At 38.3% G+C, this 26,622-nt stretch overlaps 1 protein-coding gene and 1 pseudogene across 3 annotated transcripts in view; both read left to right on the top strand.

Moving 5' to 3' along the window:
* FAF1 (Fas associated factor 1) overlaps positions 1-26,622 on the top strand; it is a 498,736-nt gene that overhangs the window by 59,880 nt on the left and 412,234 nt on the right. The window contains exon 3 of one of the 3 annotated variants that reach the window (XM_053575768.1): positions 13,940-13,971. The exons of the other annotated variants lie outside the window; for them this stretch is intronic. The gene's annotated coding sequence lies outside the window, so the exon portion shown is untranslated. The remainder of the gene's footprint in view (positions 1-13,939; positions 13,972-26,622) is intronic. 3 annotated transcript variants of the gene reach the window in all.
* LOC128574831 (eukaryotic translation initiation factor 2 subunit 2-like) lies at positions 10,285-11,235 on the top strand (annotated as a pseudogene).

The following is a 26,622-nucleotide window of genomic DNA, read 5'->3' as shown; positions in this document are numbered from 1 at the left end:
AAAAATGTGAATTACTGATGATGTTGTTAGAACATTAGAATATCTAGAAATGTTAAGTATCTAAGAAGAGTTACAAAATAGTAGGGAGTTCTCAGTATTCTTCATCAAACTTTCCCTAATGTTAACATCTTACATAATCACTATATAGTGGTATGCAGTAACTGCTAATTTTAGTACAATACTATAACAATATAATAGTACGGTTGTACTATATATACAGTACTCTTAAGTAAACTACAGACCTTATGTGATTATTGCTAGATTTTGTACTAATGAACTTTTTCTGGATTAAGATCCACTCTAAGATTTACAGTGCATTTAGTTTTTATGTCTTCATAGTATCTTCCACTCTCTTAATACTTCTTCAAAGATTCCTTGTTTCATAACCTTAACAGTTTGAGGGATTACTGATTAGGTATTTTGTAGAATTTTCCTCAGTTTGGGTTCATCTGATGTTTTCTCATGAGAGACTGGGTTTATTTATTGTTAGAAAGACCATCACAGATAAGATTTTGTGCCTTTTTCAATATAACAGGAGGAGCATGATGTCAGTATGCCTTTTTACTATTAATAACTTTGATACTTGGCGTGATGTCTCCTGGTTTTTTCCATTGAAAAGTTATAATATTCCCTTTTGAAATTAGTAAATATAGTCTGGGCGTGGTGGGTCACATCTGTAATCTGGGAGGCTGAGGTGGATGGGTTGCTTTAGCTCAAGAGTTCAAGGCCAACTTGAACAAGAATGAGACTCTGTCCCTACTAAAAATAGGAAAATTAGCCAGGCATAGTAGAAGGCTCCTGTAGTCCCAGCTTTTCAGGAGGCTGAGGAAAGAGGATCGCTTAAGCCCAGGAGTTTGAGCTGTGAGCTATGACATCATGGTACTCTGGGTACTCTGCTCAGGGGGACAGAGTGAGTCTCAAAACAAACAAACAAACAAACAAACAAAAAAAAATCAGTAAATATATTGTGAGGAAATATTTTGAGACTGTGTAGATACCCTGTTCCTTATTAAATTTTTGCCAACTAATTTTATCTCTGTTGACTTTACATCATACCCCTTGTGAAATTATTTTTAGTAATTTGCTAAAATTTACCATATAATCTTTAATTAGTCAGACTATATATATATATATATATATATATTTTTTTTTTTTTTTTTTTGGCCGGGGCTAGGTTTGAACCCGCCACCTCTGGCATATGGGACTGGCGCCCTACTCCTTGAGCCACAGGCGCCGCCCTAGTCAGACTATATTTAAATAACAATATACTGCTTTATGTGATGAACTGTATTTCCAATTCTTCCCATTTTTTGTATTGTTTTCATATATTTTACTTTTACACATGTTGTAAACACAGTATGCTGCTACTACTTTTGTTCAAATAGTTATCTTTTTAAGCAGGTAAGTGTAGGGAGCAAGTTTATTTTACCTTTATTTGTTTTATTTCTAGTTTTTTTTAATTTTTCATGTAAAGTTAAGTTTTTGCGTGGCATATATTCCTTCTTGAAGTACTTCCATTAGCCTTTCTTGTAGCGTATATTTGTTGGCAGTAAATTATCACAGTTTTTGGTTTGAGCAAGTTTTAAATTCTTTTCATTTTTGAAAAATGGTTTTACTGGGTATGGAAATCTGGATTAACAGGGTTTTTTATTTCCAATACTTAAAATATATGACTCTTTTCTAGCTAGCCTGGTTTCTGGAGAGAAGTCTGTTGCTAGTCTTATTTTTTTTTCCTCTATGCAATGTATCTTTTCCCCCTCTCTGGCTGCCTTTAAGATTTCTCTTTGTGTTTGTTTATTACAATTTGTAGGTGTGTGTGTGTGTGTGTGTGTGTGTGTGAGTGAAAGTGCTGGTCTCTCAAGCTTTCTAGGGTTGCTTGGTGCTCTTGGACTTGTGGTTTTGAAATATATTTTTTTAAAATTGAGATTTATATAACAGAATTTACCATTTTGAAGTGTATACTTCTATGGTATTTAGTATATTCACAACGTTGTGCAACCACCTGCTCTCTCTAGTTGGTTTTGAAAATTTTTGGTTTATGTTTTTATTTTTTTCCTCTCTTCTTCTAAGGGGCTGGCTGTGCATATAATATGTAGTTTGATTTTCTCCTACAATATTGTGTGTTTTGTTTCTTCCCTATATGTTTTAGTTGTTAATATTTATAGATCTATTTTCAAGTTTACTGATTATATATAGTCTTCAAGTTGACTATGTCAGTTCTATTTGTGAGCCTGTTGAAGACATTCTTCACTGTTGTTACTGTGTTTATTTCAAGTTAGCTTCTCTTTCTTGCTGTAAGTATGTTGTCCTATATAGTCTTATATAGCCTTATATATATGTAGTCTTATATAGTCTAGTCTTATATATATGTATGTTGTCCATTTTTCTAGTAAAGCCTTTACATATTAATCATACTCATTTAAAAATCTCTGTTCTAATATCTGTATCTTGCCTCAGTTGATTTCTGTTAACTTGTCGCTTGCAAATACACTTTTTATGCCTTTTTTGTATGCTTTATAATTTTTTGTTGAAAGCTGGAGATCTTATGTAGCATAGAGATTGAAAGGTGACAGAGCCAAAGATGAAAGATTATTTTATGTTGTAAGACAAAAGGAAAATGGAGGCCTGGTTCGTGCAATTAAAATGGCTTTATTCCACCTGGGTGATGGGGGGGGGGGTAAGATTTCTAACTGGGCCTGGAAGAAATCCACACATGGGTAATGGTGAAGGGGGTGTTTTAAAGGTCAGGAAGGTGGGGGTCAGGACATTCCCTTTCCTGGGTTGGACATCTGTTGTAAGGGTGGGGGTTGGCCCATTTACCTTTTCCAGGTGGTACATCTTATGGGGTACGGTAGGGGGTTGACCCATTCACCTTTTTTAGGTGGGACATCTGGTGGGAGAGGGTAGGGGGGGTTGATTCTTTCAGGTGGGTCCACCCTATTTGGGTGGGATTTGACTATCAAGTGTAGACTAAGGTAAATAGATTTTATGCCTGGAAATGGACATGTTTTTCTTCATGCAGTTTTGATTTGATCTACTTTTGTATTGGATTGGTTTGAGGTTTGTTTTTTTCATGGGTTTGGTCCGTGCAACAGAGCTTTGAAATTCCTCTAGTGATACCTTTGTATTTAGGGTATTGAATGGTTTGAATATGTATTTTTTCTAATGCTTGCTTTACCTTCAGCTTTTGGTTTTTCCTTTGATCCTTTGAGCTGTATGCTTCAGAGTGTCTCTTGCAAGTTGCTTATTGCTTGCTGCATCTAGCCTGTCTATAGGGACTGGAGGACATTGCTCTGTCATTCTGATAATAATACTGCGGTATTCTGTAGGCATCGAATCTCTAGGTCTAGGGTTTGTGGCCTTTTCAAACTCTTTCTCCCTTCAGTTATAATTCTGAGAAAGCATGTTTTCCTGCCATGAATACTCTCTAGTGCCCCCAAATGTGGCAATGTTTGTTGCCCTTCCCCTTTCAGGGTAAGGCTTTTATGTTGTAAGGAAGGTTGTAGGGTCCTGGTGTTCTTTTTTTCCCTCCCAGTGTCTGCTGCTCCACTCCCAGTGTTGTGCACACAAACGGAGACTTTATAACAACTCTCCCAATTTATTCTATGAGTCTTTGGTGGGGTTCATGGAGGAAAAGCCTGCAAGAATTTGAGGAACCTCCTCTATTTGCTTTTGCCTTCTCTTCCCAGTACACTGTTAGGCACTACCAATTTGCCCACCTTAGCGGACCTCTTGCCCTATATGCCAGCGTTCTTATCTTATCTCTCTCTGCAGGACCCTGTTTCTGATTAGATTTTGGGTCATTTGTTTGCTCCATAACATTAGCATCTCACTCTACCCCCCACCCCCACTTTCTCTCCTTCCTCTTTCTTTTCTGAGATTTCTAGTTCCCAAATGACCCATTATCATTATCTTTAAAAACTTCTGGAATTTCAGTTTTTATTTCTTCTTACCCAAGTAAATGTTTAATTTTAAAATTTATAGATGCAAGATTCTTTTTGTTTTCCCTCCCTTCCTTCCTTTCTTTTCTTTCAACTTTATAGTAGTTCACATTATGTTTCATTCAGAGAATGTTTGTAACATTTTTACTTTGTAGTAATTATGTTTCTTTGTGCCTTAACATATGATTGATTTTTCTGAATTTGTCTTGGCTTTTGTGGGTCCAGAGTTTGATAAATATCCAGTAAGATATAACTATTGATACTCATAAGATCTTCCTCCTTTCTTACATTTTGTCCACTTGATCTGCTTTGTATTGAGAGTGGTATCCTGCGATTAGTGTATTTCTGTCCGTGTCTCTTTAAATCTCCTATAGTTTTTCCTTCTCAGAGTTGGGTGCTGTGTTATTTTTTGTGCTTATACATTCATATGAATATTAATCTTCATTGTTTATAGTTCCTTTTGCATTAAAAAGTGAGCCTTGGTTGTGTGTTAAGCCTTGGTCCTGAGTTTGGCTTTATCTATTATCAGATCCTTGTGTGTGATTTATCTTTGTGTTTCACTTAGCCTGATAGCCCTTTGTGTGTGCCTTTATTGGTAGTCATTTTGAATTACTTTGTCTTAAGCAAGCTCTTATTTATATGTGTCTTACTTTATGAGCCAAATTGAAAATTTTTTCTTCTAATAGTTAAATACATTCATAGGAATTAATATGATTGGTGTTTTGGTCTCAACTCAGTGTCACAGTATTTTATAATTATGAGTGTTATATTTGCTGTGCTTTCTGTGACATGTAGTTTCTTTGTTTTTGTTAACAGTGATTTTTTTCTTGGTATTTAATAAGGCTTATACTTCTGTCCTTGTGTTACTTTTGTACTTAGGACTTTTTAAAATTGTCTTAGTCTCTTACTTTTCTTTTTAACACTTTACTTTGTGGTTTATCTTTTAACTATTCTGTCTTTTTCCTGTCAGCAATTAGTGTGCTAATTCCATTTTCCTCTTCCTTCTCCCATTAAAAATTGCATTATCTATACTTTGTCAGAACATTTAAATTTATTAGACTTTTACTTTGCATTCCACCTTTGTTTCAGTGTTATTTATTTGTATGTTTTAAAAATACTCATTAGTGGTCCTTTTCCTGAAGTTTTCTTAAGTTATTGGTTGGATGAAGTGAAGGTCTTCTAGTAGATTTTGTAAAGAAGGGCTCATTGGTGCAGAATTCTCTTAAGTTTTTATGGTAACTATTTTAAATTGAACATGAACTTTATGGTCATCCTCTATGTCAGAAACTATTTTTCTGTCACCCTGATATTTGAAGAGCAACTTGCTTGCATATAAAATCTTCGGTTCATACTTAGTTTTATATATTGGTTTTAAAATTTAATTGAATATCTCATATTAATAGAAAATGATTACTAGGATACATGTCAAGTCTGTTAAGAGTAGAATATAAATTCTTAAAACAATAGTTAAGTAAGTGAAGTAAAGGATATGTTAACCAGTTTGATGTAAGCATTCCAAATTATATATAAAATCATACTGTACCCCATAAATGCATTAATGCACATAGTTATGGTTTAATAAAAAAAATTATTAAGAGAAATAAAAAGAGGTGATCATTCTGGATCAGTTTTCCCCAGGGATCCAGTATAGATACATATTTTTTTGTATTTATGGAAATTTTTCTAGGATTATGGCTTCAAATTTGAGTTTTGTTCCATTGCTTTGTTCTTATTTTTAGAGACTTAACACTATGAATATTTTACTTCTTTGTCCCTGTTCCATTTCTACTACTTTCTCTCCGGTCCTTTTAATTTTTTTCATTATATTGTTTGATTAACTTAGTTGTTTTTCTTCCATTCTTCAATGTCCCTCATTAAATTTTTTTTTTTCAATTTTTTAATTTTTTTGTGCAGTTTTTGGCTGGGGCTGGGTTTGAACCCGCCACCTCCGGCATATGGGACCGGCGGTCTACCCCTCTGAGCCACAGGCGCCGCCCTAAAATGTGGTGGTTTTTTTTTTTTTTTTGCAGTTTTTGGCCGGGGCTGGGTTTGAACCCGCCACCTCTGGCATATTGGGCCAGTGCTCTATCCCTTTGAGATCCCTCATTAAATTTTTGTTGACAACTGTTTTTCCCTTCAGGATTTTGTGGTTTATTCTTCATTTCTGACATAATATTGTCATCTTCTTTTTCCTGAGTACCATCGAGTTTATTTCATTTCTCCCTATTTTTTTGTTATGGTTGTTGCTATTGCTGTTATTTTTGCATTTCTGATTCAGTGTGATTTTTCATGTCCTTAAGTGCTTATTTAAATACATTTAAGTTCTGAGTATTGATTTATAGTTTTTTTTCTTCTTCATGATTATTTTTGGGAGGGAATTTTTCTTTGTAGATATGTAAGTAATTTTGTTATATACATATATATATATATACATACATACATACATACATACTTATTGTTGGGGATTCATTGAGGGTACAAAGAACCAGGTTGCACTAATTGCATTTTTCAGGCAAAGTCCCCTTTTTAAATGTGTTCCTCACCCAAGAGGTGTGCCATATATCGTGACACCCCCCTCGCCCCATTCCCCTACACCCACCTTCCACCGTGTACTAGGTCATCATTTGTCCTCATATCAAAATTGAGTACATTGGATTCTTGCTTCTCCATTCTTGTGATGCTTTACTAAGAAGAATGTGTTCCATGTCCATCCAAGTTAGTATAAAAAAGTAGTCTCCATCTTTTATTAGAATAATAATATTCTATGATATACATATACCACAGCTTGTTAATTCATTTCTGGATTGATAGGTATTTAGGTGGTTTCCGCATTTTGGCTATTGTAAATTGAGCTGCAATAAACAGGATTTTTTTTCCTTCTGGATAGATGCCCAGTAATGGGATTGCAGGATCAAATAAGAGGTCTAGTTTGAGTTCTTTGAGTATTCTCCATACTTCCTTTCAAAAAGGTTGTATTAGTTTACAGTCCCACCAGTAAGGTAAAAGTGTTGCCTTCTTTCCACATCCACGCCAGCATCTGCAGCTTTGAGGTATTGTCATGTGAGCCATTCTCACTGGGGTTAGGTGATATCTCAGGGTGGTTTTGATTTGTATTTCTCTGATGATTAGGGCAATGAGCATTTTTTCATATGTTTGTTAGCCATTCATCTGTCTTCTGTGGAGAAGGTTCTGTTCATCTCTCTTGCCCATTGATATAAGGGATTGTTGGCTCTTTTTTTTTGTTGATGAATTTGAGTTCTCTATAGATCCGAGTTATCAATCTTTGTCCGATTCATAGTATGCAAATATCTTTTCCCATTCTGATGATTGTCTATTTGCTTTGTTTGTTGTCTCCTTAGCTGTACAGAAGCTATTCGGTTTAATTAAGTCCCATTTGGAGAACTGGATAACCACATGTAAGAGGCTGAAACTGGACCTGCACATTTCACCACTGACTAAAATCTGTTAAAGATGGGTTGAAAATCTAAATCTAAGGCATGAAACAATAAAAATCCTCGAATTAAGTGGGGGGAAAACACTTGAAGGTATTGGCCTGGGGAAAGATTTTATGAAGAAGACTTTAGTGGCAATTGCAACAGCAGCAAAAATAAACAAATGGGACTTAATAAATCTTATTATTATTTTTTTTTTGCAATAGCTCTTATAGATTTTTTTATATGGTGTGTTTCTATTAGCATGTTCATTTTTATGATAATAGTGTGATTTACACGATTTTTACTTTACTCTCTTCTGTCAGTTTAGCAAAGTTCAGATACTTTTCCAGTTTTTTTTGTTGTTTTTGTTTGTTTGGGGGTTTTCTTGTTCTGGTTATTGTTTTGGTGCATGGGGGTAAGGAATAATGAGTACTAAATTTTATGCTTCTTTTTTTGTTTTACAAGAAAGAACCTAGCTTTTCTTATTTTACTACTTTTCCTCTTTACCACTGATTGTCAGAGGGGCTTCTTCTCCCTTTATTTTTAAACTTTTTTTTCTTTCTGCAGAAAGCTGTGGTTCTTATTTATGTGTTTCTTTAAATCATGTCTGCCCCTTTGAATTGTGCTTTTTTGAAGTCCCTTTTTTATAATCTTTGATCTGCACAGGATACCTTGTTAATGTCTTTAGATAGGTTATACTTAGGATCTCAGTAATTTTAGAGCAACCTTAATCTCCTTCTCTACTTTCCCTTTTCTGTCTCCCCCTTAGTTTTTCTGGATCTGTCTTTATAGAATTGAGGATGGGGCCAGGAGCATAAGAGAAAGATATGCTGGGAGTTGATAATTTTTTTCTTTTTATTCACAGATATTTTGAAGGTTCAGCATTCTCTTTCTTCAAGTCATGATGAGGATGGGTTTTTTGTTCAGTTTAATTATCCTCTTGTTGTTTAGTACTGTTTTGGATGATTTAACATTCTGGGGCCAGTCAGGAGGTAGACCATACAGTTACAATAAGGAATTAGTAGCTATTATAAGGAAATAAGTATAAGATATAAGAAAATTCTGTATAGTACCCTAGGACTAAGGGAGAGAACCAAGGAAGGACAAACTTAGAAGAGATTCACACCTTGTTGGAGAAGGTGTAGTTTAGCCTACAGAATGGTAAAGATATGCGCTGGTTTGGCCAGGCCAGTGCTGCTTTGTTGTCAGTGGGTGAGCAGTAGTGTGAATGTGCAGTGTGTGGGGGCTTTTCTGGGCAAAACACATTGCATGTGTGGAGTGGGCATTTGCAGAAGGAGTAGCAGTGTGATATGAGCTCTCTGATTACTGGCAGGATGTGCACAAGGTCTTGCAGAGGGAGGCAGAGTGTTGGTGGGTGGGCAAGAGGCCTTTGGATACTGGTTTCCATGTTGACAAGGCTATGGAAAAGAGTATCATTAGCTCGAGACTCTAAGGTTGCTAAAGTGCCGTGCTTTGGGCCTGTGACTAAGGACACTAGAGGTCCTCGCACATGGAGTGCCCGCTGCCATGTGGTAGCCCGAAACTACAGCAAAGCTTTCTGCACTGTCCTTCCAGTGCTGAGAAAACAATATCATCCTCACTGTAAAGGAGAGAGATATGTAAAGAGATTCTTATTTTCCTCTTAAATCACAGAACATGATTCAAAGGTGTTTTTGGAGCTGAGAGTCAGTAAATTAATAACCGAGACAAATGGAGATACTGGATGACAGATAGTAAGAAGACACTGTTAAGCTGGCTGGATGGCCTACCAAATTTTACGTGTCTGTACCTTTTCTCTTACTGCAACCTTCATTTGGAATGCTGTTCCTTGGTACTTCATATGTTTTCCTTCTCCCAGCCTGTCAAATATTTATTTTGCCTCAGACACCTTCTGTTATACCCTTTACCATAACTTCGTCATCATTAATATTGCTACCTCCTTTGTAATATAATTATTTTCAGGTATCCTAATTTCCTCTCTATCACATACCCTTTTTTAACCTGACTTGGAAAATCTTCCAGCCACCCTAGGATCTATAATTCATTGATCCTCCTATGTTTGATGTCTTTCAGATCCTTTATATCCACTTTTCTTAACTAGATATCTTGGTTACGTCAATAAATTGGCATGTTGTGGTACCAAAGCTTGAAGCCCAGGTCTTGTGCCTCTAGATTCAGACTCCACTATGCTAGAAATGACCATTTTAACACTTAAGCCAATTCTGTTCAATTATATTTTGCTATGTACCTCAAGCAGTATATTAGAATTTATGGAATTAGGTTTAGATTTGTTGCTTTTGAATATCTGCTATGGATATACATTCCTCACTGTAGCCATGTTTGTCTCTCAGTGTCTTAAAAATCAGTTGTGATTGACAACCTGTAGGGTGGGAGAAAATATTTGCAAATTATTCATCAACAAAGGATTAATAATAATAGTATATAAGGAACCCAATAGTAATAAACCAAATAATCCAATTTAAGAATGGGCAAATGGTCTGTGGTGGGTCCCTATAGTTCCGGCTGCTCGGGAAGCTGAGGGAAGAGGATCATTGAGCCCAAGAGTTTGAGGTTACGGGTGGGAGAGGTATCGGCAGGATCCGTGCTGCTGCCACGGCTTGGGGCTGACCTGTCCGAGTTCTCGTCTGTGCCGAGCCCACTCGAACCGCAGCCATGTCTGGGGATGAGGTCGGAAAGTCTTGATCACATGGCAGAGAAATGGTGGAGAAGCAAGTAAATGTGCTCACAGAAAGTGAAATACCCTCCAGTTTGGTTAGACTAAAGGAGCGAAGAGCTGAAAATTAGGTAATGGATAACTCATTGGAGGCCTGTGACAACCCATGTTAAGGAATTTGGAATTTATTCTGAAGAGGATTCCAGTCTCTTGATTCTCACAGAAGTTTTATAAAATGATTTTTGATCCTACTATGAGCAAGAAGAAAAAGAAGAAGAAGAAGCCCTTTATGTTAGATGAGGAAGGAGATGCCCAAACAGAAGAAACCCAGCCCTCAGAAACAAAAGAAGTGGAGGACAAAGACACAGAAGCCCGATGAAGAGGACAGTAGGAAAAAAATGCTTCTGATGATCTAGATGACTTGAACTTCTTTAATCAAAAGAAAAAGAAGAAAAAAACAAAAAAGATATTTGATATTGATGAAGCTGAAGAAGGTGTAAAGGATCTTAAGATTGAAAGTGATGTTCAGGAACCAGCTGAACCAGAGGATGACCTTGACATTATGCTTGGCAATAAAAAGAAGAAAAAGAAGAATGTTAAGTTCCCAGATGAGAATGAAATACTAGAGAAAGATGAAGACAGCAAAAAAGATGATGATATCTCATTCAGTAAGCAGATGGGCCCTGCTTGGGCAGGCTCAGAAAGAGACTATACATATGAAGAGTTATTGAATCGAGTGTTCAACATCATGAGGGAAAAGAATCCAGATACGGTTGCTGGAGAGAAAAGGAAATTCGTCAGGAAACCTCCACAGGTCGTCTGAGTAGGAACTAAGAAAACTTTTGTTAACTTCACAGATACCTGTAAACTATTACATTGTCAGCCAAAACATCTTGCATTTTTATTGGCTGAATTGGGTACAAGTGGCTCTATAGATGGTAATAATCAGCTTGTAATCAAAGGAAGATTCCAACAGAAACAGATAGAAAATGTCTTGAAAAGATATATCAAGGAGTATGTCACTTGTCACACATGCCGATTACCAGACATAATCCTGCAGAAGGATACCCGACTTTATTTCTTACAGTGCGAAACTTGTCATTCTCGATGCTCTGTCACCAGTATCAAAATTGGCTTCCAGGCTGTCACGGGCAAGCGAGCACAGCTCCGTGCCAAAGCTAACTAATTTGCTAATCACAACCAGTTTTGCAAAGTGTGATGTGGAGATTTGGCTGGACCGTTTGCTATCAGAGTGGATTTACCATTGTATTAAAAACAAGATAAAAAAGCTGCCAAGTTCTTTGGTGAGTGGCTGATTGGTCTGAAATCCTTGCGAGATGCCGATGCTCAGACATACTCATTGCCTACTTTAACACCTGTCAGAGAAATGTGATAGGTGGTGAGGTGCTTTTTTAAACTCGTTCATGGACTTCTGTAAAATGCAAGATAAAGTTATTATAACAGTGATTCTTTCAAAAAAAAAAAAAGAGTTTGAGGTTACTGTGAGCTGTGATGCCACCGCATTCTACCACAAAGTGAGACTCTGTCTCAAAAAAGGGGTGGGGGGACAAATTAAATGGGCATTTCTCAGAAAAAGACATACAAATGGTCAATAGGTATATGAAAGTTGAATATCACTAATCAGGGAAATGTAAATCAAAACTACAATGACATATCGTCTTTCCCTAGTTAAAATGGCTATTATTAAAAGGACAAAAAATAACAAATGATGACAAAGATGCAGAGAAAGGGGAACATTTATACATTATTGTTGTAAATGTATATTAGTACATGGAAAACATCATGGAGATTCCTCAAAAAACTGAAAGTAAAGCTACCATATGATCCAGCAATCCCATTGCTGGGTATATATCCGAAAGATAGGAAATCGGTGTATTAAAGAGATACAGACTCCCACATTTATTGTATCACTGTTCACAGTAAGCAAGTTATGTAATCAACCTAACTGTCTATTAGTGGGTGAATGGATAAAGAAAATGTGATATGTATACACAATGTATTGTTCTTTAGCCATAAAAAGAATGAAATCCTGTCATTTATAACAACATGAATGGAACTAGAGGTGAAGTGAAATAAGCCAGGCACAGAAAGACAAACATGACACATTCTCACTTATTTTTGGGAGTGAAACCATTGATCTCATGGAGGTAGTGAATAGAATGGTGGTTATCAGAGGCTGGGAAGGGGAATGGGGAGTGAGGGAATGGAGAGAGGTTGGTTAATGGGTACAAAAATACATTTATATAGAAGAATAACTTTTAATATTCAGTAGCACAATAGAGTAATTGTAGTTAACAATAATTATTCTATATTTCAAAATAGCTAGAAGAGAAGATTTGAAATGTTCCTGTATCAAAATATTACATGCATTCCATAAATATGTGTAACTATTGTATATCTATATACAATAAAAGAAAAAAAAATTAGATGGGAAACCAAAGACAAACCTTCCTATCACATGTGACACATAGCCCTCAATATTAAAACAGAAATCAATTATAATCATTAGTAGTATGTTCAAGTAGCAAATATAGGTTTTGGTTTTAAACAAAGATAATTAACACTGATAGCATCTTTATTCTTATCACTTGACATGTCTTTTTTTTTCTTTTTTTGAGACAGAGTCTCACTATGTTGCCCTCAGTAGAGTACCGTAGTGTCACAGCTTACAGCAACCTCCAACTCTTGGGCTTAAGCAATTCTCTTGCCTCAGCCTCCCAAGTAGCTGAGACTACAGGCGCCTGTGACAAAAAGCCTGGCTTTTTGGTTGCAGTTGTCATTGTTGTTTAGAAGGTCCAGGCCAGGGTCAAACCCACCAGCCTTGGTGTATGTGGCATGTGCCCGACCCACTGAGCTACCGGCGCCACGACTTGACATGTCTTACAAAGCTAGTAATTACAAAAACAAATTTTATCTCATTCCCTTATTGATTAATTAGTTCAAATATTAATTTTATATAGAGTCCCTACTGTGTGCTAGCATTTTTCTAGGCATAGGGGAAGTAACAGTGAACAAGACAAAGTCCATAGTCTTTTTTTTTTTCTTCTTAAATTGAGACAGAGTCTCACTATGTTACCCTTGGTAGATTGTGGTGGCGTTACAGCTCAGAGCAACTTCAAACTCTTGGGCCGAACTGAAAGTCCATAGTCTTATTGGAACCAATGTGCTTGGGTTGATGGGATCTAGACTCCAAGTATATTTATAAATATACAGAATAGGGTCGTCACCTGTAGCTTAGTGGTTAGGGCACCGGCCGCATAAACCGGGGCTAGTGGGTTAGAACCTGGTCCGGGCATCCTAAACAACAATGACAACTACAACAAAAAAATAGCCGGGCGTTGTGGTGGGCGCCTGTAGTCCCAGCTACTTGGGAGGCTGAGGCAAGAGAATCACTTAAGTCCAAGAGTTTGAGGTTGCTGTGAGCTGTGACTTCACTCTACCGATGATGACATAGTAAGACTCTGTCTCAAAAAAATATATATACAGTTTAATTTTAGGAAATGGTACATACCATGAAGAAAGCCAAACAGGATAATGGAATAGAGTAACTAAAGGTATAAAGAGGGTTATTTTATTTTAGAATGTGGAGTCAGGTGAGGTTATTTTATGAGGTAGCTTTTTATGAGGTCTGAGAAATTAGTGAACTCATCTTAGAAAAAGTGCTACATACCTCATTGTTGAATATCGCTATGGTCACCTTCTGAGTACTCCCTTTGGGAAGATATGCATCAATACCAGCGCTTGGTCCATCCTTCAAAGCAATTTTGGAACTCTTTTTCTGGAATGGCCATCAGAGCTGTTGTTGTATTAGCCTTGATGTCCTGAATGTCATCAAAATGTCTTCCTTTCAATATTTTCTTTATCTTCAGGTAAAGAAAAAAGTCACTGGACGCCAGATCAGGTGAGTAGTGAGGGTGTTTCAATACTATTATTTGTTGATTGGTTTAAAGACTCCCTCACAGACAGTGCTGTGTGAGCTGGTGCATTGTCATGATGAAAGGGCCACAAGTTGTTGGCAAAAAGTTCAGGTTGTTTTCTTCTTTTTCATGTGGCCTTTTCAGCACTTCCAAATAGTTAACTGTCCAGTTGGTACAAATTCATAATGGATAATTCCTCTGATAATTGGTTAGCAACATCTGATGAAAATTTTTTGGTCGTGGAGAATTGGCTGACTTCCATTGTGCACTTTGAGGCATTGTTTCAGGGTACACCTATGTTTCACCCTCAATGATAACACATTTCACCACAGCCCAGAACATCATCTTGGCTTTCCAAAAAGTCTTAGCAAATTGCAAGTTTCCTTTGCTTTTGTTCACAGGTGAGCTCCTTGGGCACTGTTTTTGTACACATCTTTCTCATGCTAAGATTTCAGTTAAGATTTTCTGCATTATTTCTCTTTCTCTCTGTCTTTTTTGGGACTGAATCTTACTCTGTTGCCCAGGCTAGAATGCTGTGGCGTCAACCTAGCTTATATCTTGCCTCAGCTTCCTGAGTAGCTTGGACTATAGGTGCCTGTCAGAATGCCTGGCTCATTTTTCTATTTACAGTAGAGACAGGGGTTTCTCTTTAGCTCAGGCTGGTCTCAAACTCCTGAGATCAAGTGATCTTCCTACCTTGAGTGTATGGGAGCCACCATGCCTGGTGATTTGTTTCTTTATCGATGTTTACTTGGTCTGCTATGCTTCTCACAGTCAGCCTATGATTTTGGCACACAATTTAGATGAATTTTTGCAATGTTCTTGTCAATTCTGCTCTTTACTGGCTTCCCTGACCTCTCTTCATCAGTGACTCTTACTGTCTTCTCAGAAAAATGTTTAACTGTTTGTACACTGATGTTTTCTTCATGGCATTATCTCCATAAACTTGAACTAACACGTGCCTGATTTCACTTCCACTCTTACCAAGTTTAACAAGAAAGAGTGTTGAAACAGTGAACAACTGTTTGTTGTTCTAATTTACGTTCCGATATTCTCACAATGGCTCACAAAAACATGTAACAACAATAAGGAACTCCACTGAGCACAGCACCTCTTGTCCACATGAGCACGGCTGTGAGACACTGAGATAGAAACCTTATCAAGCTGTTTGTACAGCACTGCTAATGTAAGTGCATGGTTTTTAAGTTCATAAACTTCATAGTCAGAGTCTGTAGTTGAACTGAGAATGAGGAGCCAGTCATATGAAGATCTAAGGAAAAAGCCTTGTGAAGACAGAGGGAAGAGCAGATGCGAATGCCCCGAGAGAGCAAACATATTTGAGGAGGAGCTAAAAAGATATTGTGGCTAGAGTTTAGTGAGTCAAGGTGTGTGCTTGCAGAGCAGAGGTAGGGGTCTGATTTCATAGGCCTTTGGAGACAAGAATTTTGTGTGTGGCAAGAATGGTTTAGTTTGGTGACTTTTGGTCCAGAAAGGATTTTTGTCATTAATGCATATAATATTAAAATACATGTTGAAGAAGGATCTAAAATTAAATTGGTTTGGATTACAAAGTAGTGTTCTCTTAAAGTAGACCTCAAATGGCAAGCTATTATAACACATCAGTGAAGAAATGATGGAAGAACTCATTGTTCCAAAGAAAACATTACCCAGACCCTCAGCTCTTTTCCTTTACCTGCCTGCCTTTCACCATTTGGGCTGCATCGATCGGGGAACTCAAAATCTGGAATGATAGTACATCAGAATGAAAGTATAGGTTCTATTCAGTCAATGTGAAAGAGTTGGTACTTCTAGTTAGTGAGTATAATCAGGCTTAGTGTGGTTAGTCAGTGTATGTGGATCCAGCACTTCTACTTAGGTTAATGAAATTAAATGTACTTAGTTATAATGAGTCTTAGATTTTTGGTTGGTTAATAGAAATGAATTCCAGAATTCCAAGTAAGTTAGAAAGTATAATGAGATCCTTGCATTCCTGGTCAGTCAGGAAGTGTAAAAAGAGTCCAAAAGTCTTACTTAGTCTGGAAATGTAATGATCCAGCATTCCTCCTTAGTCAGGAAGTATAGTCCAGGACTTAGCCAGATACTGCTTAGCAACTGGTATGAAAGTTGATGGAAAGGAAACAGAAACTAATAGTCAAAGTGAAGTTTTAGAATCAGTAATTTATTCAGGCCATACTTTTGATGGATTGCCTTAAAAATTTTATGCCCTATATTTGGGTTTTTCTTTTTACCTTAATAACTTGTAGATAATCCTTTACTGTCTGAGTTTTCATTCTCTGCAGTTATTTCCATTTCTTATTGTGTTAATTGATTGTCTAATTTAAAATGTTGCTTTTCAGATAACATCATATCTTAATTAATTAATTAATTATTTTCGAGATAGAGTTTCAGTATGTTGCCCTCGGTAGAGTGCTGTAGTGTCACAGCTCACAGCAACCTGAAACTCTTGGGCTGAAGCAGTTCTCTTGCCTCAGCCTCCTGAGTAGCTGGGACTACAGGCACCTGCCACAACGCCTGGCTATTTTTAGAGGCGAGGTCTTGCTCTTGCTCAGGCTGGTCTCTAACCTGTGAGCTCAGGCAATCCACCCACCTTAGTCTCCCAGAGTGCTAGGATTACAGGCACGAGCCACCATGCCCATCTGTGGTACAACATTTATAATATACTCTTAAGTTGTTTTAAAATGTATCCTTGTATTATGTACATTAGGTGAGATCTCGCCAAATTACCCTCGCTCCATTTGTCCTTCTCCCTCCCCACCTGTCTCCCTATCAAAGCACCAATGTCATACTTTAAATAGCTTGAAAAAATAGTACTTTTATTTATACAGAATCAGAAAAACACTTGAATAGCCAATACATTGCTTAGAAATAAAAATAAATCAGGAGGCATAATGTTACCAGACTTCAGATTATACTATAGATCCATAGTTACCAAAACAGCATGGTACTGGTACAAAAATAGAGATGTAGATATATGGAACAGATTAGAGAACCTAGAGATGAATCTAAGAAAGTACATATTGTCATTTGATCTTTGACAAGCCTAACAAAAACATACATTGGGGAAAAGATTCCCTGTTTAAGAAATGGTGCTGGGAGAACTGGCTAAGCAACCTGTAGAAGACGGAAACTGGACCTTTACCTTTCATCACCAAAATTGATTCTCACTGGATAAAAGATTTAAACATAAGGCATGATTTTTAATGCTCATCATGTCTCAATATAAAATGTAGAATTTAAAGGGATCTCCCTTCCTGACCCTTTTTACTGCCTTTGATTCTTACATAAATTAACTTCTAGGAGATTGCATCTGTTTGTGATTTCATCAACAGTATAGGTATAAGAAAGCCTTTCCATTAAAAAAAAAAAAAAAGAAAGCCTTTTCGTTGTATTCTCAGCACCATTATATATTTTTCTGTGTGTGTATGTAGTAGTTCATAGTAGTGTGGAAAATAGTTCATATTTACCAGATAATGATAAAAAAGCATGTTACCTTGCCTTAATTTTTATTTCTTTGGCTGAGATTTTATATATATTATGTTGGTCATTTGTATTTATTTGTTCAGTTATAAACTTTGGTCATTCATATTTGTTTATGAACCATGGGCTTGTATTTTTAGCAGGTTTTTTTTTTTAGTTATTTTTGAAAAAGCTGCTTCGTTTTTTTAATGTGAGCATATTTTATTATCTTTCTTTCTTTTTAATTAATATTAAATCATAGCTGTGTACATTAATGTGATCATGGGGCACCATACACTGGTTTTATAAACAGTTTGACACATTTTCATCACACTGGTTAACATAGCCTTCCTGGCATTTTCTTAGTTATTGTGTTAAGACAATTATATTCTACATTTACTAAGTTTCACAAATAAGATGTAAGATGCACCGCAGGGGTAATCCCACCAATCACCCTCCCTCCGCCCATCCTCCCCTCCCTCTCCCCCTTCCCCATATTCTTAGGTTATAACTGGGTTATAGCTTTCATATGAAAGCCATAAATTGGTTTCATAGTAGGGCTGAGTACATTGGATACTTTTTCTTCCATTCTTGAGATACTTTACTAAGAAGAATATGTTCCAGCTCCATCCATGTAAAAATGAAAGAGTTAAAGTCTCCATCTTTTTTTAAGGCTGCATAATATTCCATGGTGTACATATGCCACAATTTATTAATCCATTTGTGGATCGATGGGCACTTGGGCTTTTTCCATGACTTAGCAATTATGAATTGGGCTGCAATAAACATTCTGGTGCAAGTATCTTTGTTATAATATGATTTTTGGTCTTCTGGATAAATACCTAGTAGAGGAGCTATAGGATTGAATGGCAGATCTATTTTTAGATCTCTGAGTGTTCTCCAAACATCTTTCCAAAAGGAACGTGTTAATTTGCATTCCCACAAGCAGTGTAGAAGTGTTCCTTTTTTCTCCACATCCATGCCAACATTACTGGTCTTGGGATTTTGTGATATGGGCTAATCTTACTGGAGTTAGATGGTATCTCAAGGCAGTTTTGATTTGCATTTCTCTGATGATTAAAGATGATGAGCATTTTTTCATATGTGTGTAGGCCGTGCGCCTGTCTTCTTCAGAGAAATTTCTCTTCAAGTCCCTTGCCCAGCCTGCGATGGGATCACTTGTTCTTTTCTTGCTTATATGTTTGAGTTCTCTGTGGATTCTGGTTATTAAACCTTTGCTGAGACATAACCTGCAAATATCTTCTCCCATTTGGAGGGCTGTCTTCTTGCTTAACTTACTGTGTTCTTGGCTGTGCAGAAGCTTTTTAGTTTTATCAGGTCCCAGTAGTGTATTTTTGAAGCTGCTTCAATTGAATTGCCCAGGGGGTCCTCCTCATAAAATACTCGCCCAGACTGATTTCTTCAAGGGTTTTCCCTGCACTCTCTTCTAGTATTTTTATAGTTTCATGTCTTAAGTTTAAATCTTTAATCCAGTGAGAGTCTATCTTAGTTAATGGTGAAAGGTGTGGGTCCAGTTTCAGTGTTCTACAGGTTGCCAGCCAGTTCACCGAGCACCATTTGTTAAATGGGGAATCTTTTCCCCACTGAATGTTTTTAATTGGCTTGTCAAAGATCAAATAACAGTAAGTAATTGGTTTCATCTTTTGGTTCTCTATTCAGTTCCAGACATTCACTTCTCTGTTTTTGTGCCAGTACCATGCTGTTTTGATCACTATCAATTTATAGTGTAGTCTGAGGTCTGGTAGCGTGATTCCTCCTGCTTTGTTTTTATTTCTGAGTATGTCTTGGCTATTCGAGGTTATTTCTGATTCCGTATAAAACGAAGTATTGTTTTTTCAAGATCTTTAAAGTATTAACAATGGAGCTTTAATAGGGATTGAATTAAAATTGTATATTGCTTTGGGTAGTATGGACATTTTAACAATGGTGATTCTTCCCAGCCATGAGCATGGTATGCTTTCCATTTGTTAACGTTTTCAGCTATTTTTTTCTTAGAGTTTCATTGTTCTCTTTATAGAGATCCTTCACGTCCTTTGTTAGATAAACTTCTAAATATTTCATCTTCTTTGGCACTACTGTGAATGGGATAGAGTCCTTAACTGTTTTCTCAGCTTGACTTGTTGGTATATATAAAGGCTACTGATTTATGAGTGTTGATTTTGTAACCTGAGACTCTGCTGCATTCCTTGATCACTTCTAAGAGTTTTGTAGTAGAATCCCTGGTGTTTTCCAGATATACAGTCATATCATCTGCGAAGAGCGAAAGTTTGATCTCTTCTGACCCTATATGGATACCCTTGATCGCCTTTTCTTCCCTAATTGCGGTGGCTAAAACTTCCATTATAATGTTGAAGAGCAGTGGAGACATTAGGCAGCCTTGTCTGGTTCCTGATCTGAGTGGAAATGATTTCAATTTAACTCCATTCAATACGATATTGGCTGTGGGTTTGCTGTAGATGGCTTCTTTTTTTTTTTTTGTAGAGACAGAGTCTCACTGTACCGCCCTCAGGTAGAGTGCCATGGCATCACATGGCTCACAGCAACCTCTGCTCTTGGGCTTAGAGCGATTCTCTTGCCTCAGCCTCCCAAGCAGCTGGGACTACAGGCGCCCGCCACAACGCCTGGCTATTTTTTTGTTGCAGTTTGGCCAGGGCTGGGTTTGAACCCGCCACCCTCGGCATATGGGGCTGGCGCCCTACTCACTGAGCCACAGGCGCTGCCCTGTAGATGGCTTCTATCAGTTTAAGAAATGTCCCTTCTATACCAATTTTCTTAAGTGTTCTGATCATGAAGGGATGCTGTATATTATCAAAAGCTTTTCTGCATCAATTGAGAGAATCATTTAGTCTTTGTTTTTTAATTTGTTTATTTGCTGAATTATACTTACAGATTTACGGATATTGAACCAGCCTTGAGACCCTGGGATAAAACCGACTTGGTCATGATGTATAATTTGTTTGATGTGTTGCTGGATTCTGTTTGTTAGGATCTTGTTGTATACTTTTGCATCTATATTCATTAGTGATATTGGTCTATAATTTTCTTTTCTTTTTGGGTCTTTTCCTGGTTTGGGAATCAGGGTGATGTTAGCTTCATAGAACGTGTTGGGTAGTCTTTCTTCTTTTTCTATATTTTGGAACAGGTTGAGTAACATAGGTACTAATTCCTCTTTAAAGGTTTGGTAGAATGCTGACATGAAGCCATCTGGTCCCGGGCTTTTCTTTTTAGGGAGATTTCTTATGGTTGATGCTATTTCAGAACTTGATATGGGCCTGTTCAACATTTCCACTTGATTCTGGCTAAGTCTTGGAAGGTGATGTGCTTCCAAGTATTGGTCAATTTCCTTTAGATTTTCATATTTCTGAGAGTAAAGTTTCTTGTAATACTCATTAAGGATTTTTTTAATTTCTGAGGAATTCTGTTGTTATTTCGTCTTTCTCGTTTCTGATTGATGAGATTAGAGATTTTACCCTTTTTTTTTCCTGGTTAGGTTAGCCAAAAGTTTATCTATTTTAATGACCTTTTCAAAAAACCAACTTTTTGATTTATTGATCTGTTGTGTAATTCTTTTGTTTTCAATTTCATTTAATTCTGCTCTAATTTTGGTTATTTCTTTTCTTCTACTGGGCTTGGGGTTGAAATGTTCTTCCTTTTCCAGTTGCTTGAGATGTCCCATTAAGTTGTTAACTTCCTCTCTTTTCGTTCTCTTGAGGAAGGCTTGCGGTGCTATAAATTTCCCTCTTAGGACTGCCTTTACAGTATCCCAGAGGTTCTTCATTCGTGTCTTCATTGTCGTTTTGTTCCAAAAATTTGGCAATTTCCTTCTTAATCTCATATCTGACCCAGCTATCATTCAGCATAAGGTTATTTAACTTCCATATTTTTGTATGAGTATGCAGGTTCCTGTTGTTACTGCGTTTAACTTTTATTCCATGGTGGTCCGAGAGGATGCAAGGAATAATTTCTATTCTTTTAAATTTACTGAGGTTAGACCTATGACCTAAGATGTGATCAATTTTGGAGTATGTTCCGTGGGCTGATGAGAAGTATGTGCATTCAGTTTTTGGGGGATGAAATGTTCTGTAGATGTCTGCTAAATCCAAATGTTGGATGGTTAGATTTAAATCTAAAATTTCTTTGCTCAGTTTCTTATTGGAGGATCTATCCAACACTGCCAAAGGAGTGTTGAAATCTCTGACTATTATGGAGCTGGAGGAAATCAAGTTGCTCACGTCTGTTAGAGTTTCTCTTATAAATTGAGGCGCATTCTGGTTGGGTGTATAAATTTTCATAATTGAAATCTCATATTGAGTATTACCCTTAACAAATATGAAGTGACCATTCTTATCCTTCCTTACTTCTGTTGGTTTAAAGCCTATTGTATCTGCAAATAGAATTGCAACACCTGCTTTTTTCTGGCTGCCATTTGCCTGAAATATGGACGACCATCCTTTCATCCTGAGTCTATATTTATCTTTTAAGGTAAGATGTGACTCTTGTATGCAGCAAATATCTGGCCTAAGTTTTTGTATCCAGTCAGCTAATCTGTGCCTTTTTAGAGGACAGTTTAAGCCATTCACATTAATGGAGAGTATTCATAAGTCTGGTAAAATTTTGGGTATCGAGTTTTTCTAAAGTCCAGTGGACATTTTTAATCCTTTCAGCACTGTGGAAGTTGGAGTTTGATCAAAAGTTTCTGGGTGAGTTTATTTTTGTGGTAGAGGTTTGAGCTGGTCATTATGGAGGATAGGTCTGAAAATATCCTGAAAGAGCTGGGTTGGTTATGGCAAATTTCTTCAACATATGAATGTCATTAAAGTATTTAATTTTTCCATCATAAATAAAACTCACTTTAGCTGGATACAGGATCTGGGATTGAAAGTAATTTTGTTTTAGCAGATTAAAAGTTGATGACCATCCTTTTCTGGCTTGCAAAGTTTCAGCAGAGATATCTGCAGTCATTCTAATATTCTTCCCTTGTAGGTAATGGATTTCTTAGGTCTGGCTGTTTTCAGCATTTTCTCTTTCATATTAATACTAGTGAAGTTAATTATGATATGCGTGGGGGATGTGTTATTGGGATTGAGTCGTGCTTGGCTTCTGAAGCTGTCTGCTATCTGAATTTCAGAATCTCTTGGCATGTCTAGAAAATTCTCTTTCATAAAAGAGGGGACCTCTGTGCCTTGTAAGGCCACTTCATCAGTTTCAGGGATCCCAATGAGGCGGGTATTAACCTTCTTCGAATTATCCCAGAGCTCTCTGAGAGAATGATCTGTTTTTGCTCTCCATTTCTCTTCCCCTTTGATAGTTTGGAAGCTTTCAAAAGCTTTGTCTTCAATGTCAGAAATCCTTCTGCTTGCTCCACTCTGTTACTGTAGGATTCTACTGTACTTTTCAGATCCTTGAGGGCTGCAAATTCTTGCTTCAGTATGTCAAAATCTTCGGTGCTTTTGTCTTTAAATTTGGTAAATTCTTGACAACTTTTGAATTTCTCCTCGAATTTCTTATTCTGACTTTTGAATTGCTCCTCGAATTTCTTTCTTTTTTTTTTTTTTTTTGTAGAGACAGAGTCTCCGTGTACCGCCCTCGGTAGAGTGCCGTGGCCTCACACGGCTCATAGCAACCTCTAACTCTTGGGCTTACGCGATTCTCTTGCCTCAGCCTCCCGAGTAGCTGGGACTACAGGCGCCCGCCACAACGCCCGGCTATTTTTTTGTTGCAGTTTGGCCGGGCTGGGTTTGAACCCGCCTCCCTCGGCATATGGGGCCGGCACCCTACTCACTGAGCCACAGGCGCCGCCCGCTCCTCGAATTTCTAATTCCAAATTTTCCTCCATTCTATTAATCTTGTTTGCAGTTCAAATTCTGAATTCAATTTCTGACATTTTGGCCAGCTGTTTATGAATGGGATCTTCTGTTCCATCTGCCATATCTTTCCTTGGTGGGGGTTGATCTATTCTGGTTATTCATGTTACCAGAGTTTTTCTGCTGATTCCGCCCCAGGATTATTTTACACGGTTTGACTTTTCCCCTGGAGCTTTGTTGAGGACCCGTATAGTGCTACAGCGTGAGAATCTGGGGACCTTTTTGGTGTCGTGGGGCTAAGTGGTTCTGTCTTGTTTTCAGCTGGTCTCTGTTCGACCCTAGTGAAATAGTTACTCTGGGTTGAAGTCTCAGCTGTGGAGAAATACCAGCATTTAAGTCACTCCACTCCCCACAGGCAGCAATTGGAAAAGGAAAATCAAACCTTCCTACAACCACACACCCAGGGCACCAGTTGAATAGGCCTCAGGCGATTGGCTCTGTTCAAAAGGTCCAAATCAGTTGTCTCAGTCAGCACCTGTCTCAGGTGTGAGAGTTTCAAAGGTCTGTGGGAACTGTATCGTAGGGGTCTGGTGACAACTCAAATATGACTTGCTCTGGTGCTCCGTGAAGTTAGGAGGATTCTCCTATCAAATAGAGTAGTCTGGGAAGGTTGATGCCTCCTTCCCCACCTTGCACCTCTGTCACACCCAGTCACTGATAGCGCGGCGGGGCTGTGACTCATTTGCCTTCAATGAGGAGATACTCCAGGAGTTTGCACCTGTCTGAATCACAAGGGAATCTGTATCTGCTCAACGAGGCCACTGCTCTCTGTATCCAGCAGGGGGTGGTGAGGCCTGACAACCTTGGGTACTTGATTGAGGCTGGGGTGTGTTCACTCAGTTCCAACCCGCCCCTGATTGATGTTACTGACAGAACAGAACAACTTTGTGGGAATTTGTTTCCTTCCCTGCTAAATTCCTCTGCAGAAGAGAAGCTGTTTTGAGTTCCCAGAAACTGCCTCAGGCCCTGTCTTTACTCCTGCAGTTTTCTATTCATAACACGGTCAGCTCTAGCCTCCTACCTTCTTTTGTGTATAGGCTGATGATCCCCTGAGGGCCCAGTGCGTCTTATGCTCAGTAAGGGGTCCTCGTGTCAGCCCCGCCTGGGGAATTTCCCGGCTCTGCACGTGCGTTTTCTAATCCCCATGTTCCACCCAGGCTGGTACCGCCACAGGCAAACCCTTTACTCACGGGGCCTGTGTTTCAGTCCCAGATCTGTTCCGCAGTGGTTGCCATCTGAGAAGATGCCCAGCCTCCTCTGGTTGCCCAGGGAGACGGGTTGTGGCTTCAGAATATCCGGGCGTGTGCCCTATTGTTGCCAAAAATGGTTGCTGCTTTGCGCCTCAGTGCACTGCTGATCCTGTGTGGTTCCCTCTCAGCCAACTGTTGTCTCCACACTCCCGTGCCACAAAGTTAGCACTGTCCAGCTGCAGTCCAGGCCCTGTCCACACCCCTCAGGAAATCACCCCAAGAATCTGGACTCCTGGGGTACAGGCCTCTAGACCTCAGAGTGAGAGTGGAGGGGAGTGCTGGGAGCTCAGAATTACAGGTTGAAACACCAAACTCATTGAGACCAAATGAGGAAATAAACAGATCAAAAGGCTACCAGACACAGAAGCCCACAGAAGCCCACAGATGCACAGTCAGAAACACATAGACATACAGACAAGAACAATAACAAAAAACAACTACCATAAAAATAGTTATTCATAAAATAATTAAGAAAAAAGGTAGAAAACATGCAAACAAAATGAACAAACAAACAAAAATCTCTCTAGAAATCTGATGTTAGCACTTTCAGAAACCGTAGGAAGGGAAGAAGAGGAAGAGAGAAGGGAAAAATAAAAAGTAGTGTTCATAAAAAAGTTAAAAAAGGGGAAGGAAAAAATTAAAAATAGAAAAAAGAAAAATAAAAAATATATGTAGAAATATACATCTGTATGTATGATGTAGGGATCAACTTTTGTAGGAATATATTTATAATCCAATATATTTTCTGGACACCAGGTTGTGCTGTGAGTTGTTCCCAAGCTTATACCTGATTCACTGTTCATACGTTACCACGGTAACCACCCTACCTGGCCAATTGCCATTTTGGAATTTCTGTAAAAGTTTTTTTTTACCTAATTGTTGTGCAACCTCAGCTGCTCTGTTCCAGACAGCACTCCTATCCGACCTCCCAACTCAGTGCAGGAGTCCACGCTTCACAGATCTTTCCACTCTGCTCCCGTGTTCTCCTGCAAACTAGCAACTGCAATCGGCTGTGGGAGAGGGTGCTGGTAGCGGCTGGGTCTCGCTGCTGCTGGCTACCGCAGTTGCTGCCGGGACCCATACAGCGGGCCATGTTTTGCTGCTGCCATTGCTGTGACACACAGAAACCATATACTCAGTTTTTGTGGATGTGGAGTTTTGTGTCCAGCCACCCCCTAGTTCACCACACAGCCTGAACTGCCAGCCCACACCAGTATTCCCCACCAGGGATGGTCCTGTCTATTTAATCACTCCTGTTGTTCTGGGGAAAGGTTCCCGCCATTTCGGAGAATTCAAAATGTCTGTTTCCCGGGTGGGATCCCTTCCCTTCAATTTTCCATCGGGTTGCTTAGTTCCTTGTGATTCTGAGTGGCTCCCCTTTCGGGTGCCAAACTGTGCTAAGGAATAAATTTTCATCCGTTGAGTTTTGCTAGGAATTGCAATCTGCTGTCCTCTGTGAGGGAGGGGCGGCCCTGCCGGCCAGCATGGCCAAGGAGGGAAAATCTCTACAACAGACTCCGTGGTTTTAAATTACACTCCATATGCAGCAATCTGCCAATTCGCTGCGCATCTCCAGCTGTCCACACCAATAATCCACGTGGGGAAAAGGTCCAAGACCCCCTTTGCTCTCACCTGATGACTTGGGAGAGGTGGGCTACACGTCCATCCTGTCCGCCATCATGCTCCACCTCTTCAATTTTGATATGAGGACAATTAATGACCTAGTACATGGACATTTTTATTAGTTAAATATGTCAATTTCTTGCTTATTTTTTTCTTTGCTAGAAAGCTTAGATAGGGCTTCTTTACTATAAGATCACATGAAACACACGTTAATTTCTGCTAACACTGCTGTATTTTCTTTTTTCCCCCCACACTTAATTCTTTAATCCATATGGAACTATTAATATTATTATATAAATAGTAATTTAACTTACTTTTTTCTCAGTTAATTAGTCTCAGTTAATCAGAACTATGTTTTTTTTGAGACAGTCTCAGTATGTCACCCTCAGTAAAGTGCTGT

This window comes from Nycticebus coucang, chromosome 22 (genome assembly GCF_027406575.1).
Source record: "Nycticebus coucang isolate mNycCou1 chromosome 22, mNycCou1.pri, whole genome shotgun sequence".
In the NCBI taxonomy this organism is placed as follows: Eukaryota; Metazoa; Chordata; class Mammalia; order Primates; family Lorisidae; genus Nycticebus; species Nycticebus coucang.
The sequence above is the reverse complement of the archived record's forward strand: the minus strand, read 5'-3'. Positions and strand labels throughout refer to the sequence as shown.